The 1,995-nt window shown below is 41.9% G+C and overlaps 1 pseudogene; it reads right to left on the reverse strand.

Moving 5' to 3' along the window:
- Window positions 1-1,529: 1,529 nt before the first annotated feature.
- Window positions 1,530-1,647, reverse strand: LOC126299887 (5S ribosomal RNA; annotated as a pseudogene).
- Window positions 1,648-1,995: the final 348 nt, after the last annotated feature.

Here is a 1,995-nt window from a genome sequence, read left to right on the forward strand (position 1 = left end):
TGTAGACTTAGAGAAAGCTTTTGACAATGTTGATTGGAATACTCTCTTTCAAATTCTGAAGATGGCAGGAATAAAATACAGAGAGCGAAAGGCTATTTACAATTTGTACAGAAAGCAGATGGCAGTTATAAGAGTCGAGGGGTATGAAAGGGAAGCAGTGGTTGGGAAGGGAGTGAGACAGGGTTGTAGCCTATCCCCGATGTTATTCAATCTGTATATTGAGCAAGCGATAAAGGAAACAAAAGAAAAGTTCGGAGTCTCAGGACTGAAGACCACAACAACAATCCATGGAGAAGAAATAAAAACTTTGAGGTTCGCCGATGACATTGTAATTCTGTCAGAAACAGCAAAGGACTTGGAAAAGCAGCTGAACGGAATGGACAGTGTCTTGAAAGGAGGGTATAAGATAAACATCAATAAAAGCAAAACGAGGATAATGGAATGTAATCGAATTAAGTCGGGTGATACTGAGGGAATTAGATTAGGAAATGAGACACTTAAAGTAGTAAAGGAGTTTTGCTATTTGGGAAGCAAAATAACTGATGATGGTCGAAGTAGAGAAGATATAAAATGTAGACTGGCAATGGCAAGGAAAGCGTTTCTGAAGAAGAGGTATTTGTTAACATCGAGTATAGATTTAAGTGTCAGGAAATCGTTTCTGAAAGTATTTGTATGGAGTGTAGCCATGTATGGAAGTAGAACGTGGACGATAAATAGTTTGAAGAGAATAGAAGCTTTCGAAATGTGGGGCTACAGAAGACTGCTGAAGATTAGATGGGTAGATCACATAACTAATGAGGTGGTATTGAATAGAATTGGGGAGAAGAGGAGCCTGGGGCACAACTTGACTAGAAGAAGGGATCGGTTGGTAGGACATGTTCAGAGACATCGAGGGATCACCAATTTAGTATTGGAGGGCAGCGTGGAGGGTAAAAATCGTAGAGGGAGACCGAGAGATGAATACACTAAGCAGATTCAGAAGGATGTAGGCTGCAGTAGGTACTGGGAGATGAAGAAGCTGGCACAGGATACAGCAGCTTGGAGAGCTGCATCAAACCAGTCCCAGGACTGAAGACCACAACAACAACAACAACAACAACATCCTATATAGATCACTGATACAATAGAAATATAAAAAACAATTAAAAACTATATAGTATGAATCAATGTAAAAATAAGAACATACTAATCGAAGGTGTACATTTAACACGAATGCCTGTAACAATACGAACACAGTGAATACATTTATAAGAACCAGTCAGCTAACTATTCACAGAGTGGCTGTAATGACCGACTGAATTGAAGCAAAAAAGCTAAAATACTCCTCCCGAACAGGCCATGAAGGCCCAAATGGACCAACCGGCCGCCGTGTCATCCTCAGCTAACAGGCGTCACTGGATGCGGATACGGAGGGGCATATGGCCAGCACACCGCTCTCCCGGCCGTATTTCAGTTTCCGAGACCGGAGCCGCTACTTCTCAAGCAAGTAGCTCCTCAGTTTGCCTTACAAGGGCTGACTGCACCCGGCCTGCCAACAGCGCTCGGCAGATCGGATGGTCACCCATCCAAATGCTAGCCCAGCCCGACAGCGCTTAAATTCGGTGATCTGACGGGAACCGGTGTTACCACTGCGACAAGGCCGTTGGTTAAGCAAAAGAGCATTCTTAATAATTACATAAAATGATTTAAGGTTATTAATTAAGGGTAAATAAATCGAAATGCTATATAAAATATAGGATGTCTCAGGACTTTGTGGCAATATAAATGAAGAGATGACACTGACGCGAGAACCAGAACCAGAAAAAAGCAAGTGCGATGCTTCACCTTACCGTGGTGCGACATTAAATAGAGTAGTCCATATTTTTTGTAAAATTAATGTACGTAACGGTTTCCGCACAAAAAACGAAGTAGGGACGATAGTCAGGAGCACGACCTACAAAACAATACCATATCCGTAATCAGGAATTTATGAAATCAAAGGTGGTGAATGTGAAA

The sequence above is a fragment of the Schistocerca gregaria genome, chromosome X, assembly GCF_023897955.1.
Source record: "Schistocerca gregaria isolate iqSchGreg1 chromosome X, iqSchGreg1.2, whole genome shotgun sequence".
Classification (NCBI taxonomy): Eukaryota; Metazoa; Arthropoda; class Insecta; order Orthoptera; family Acrididae; genus Schistocerca; species Schistocerca gregaria.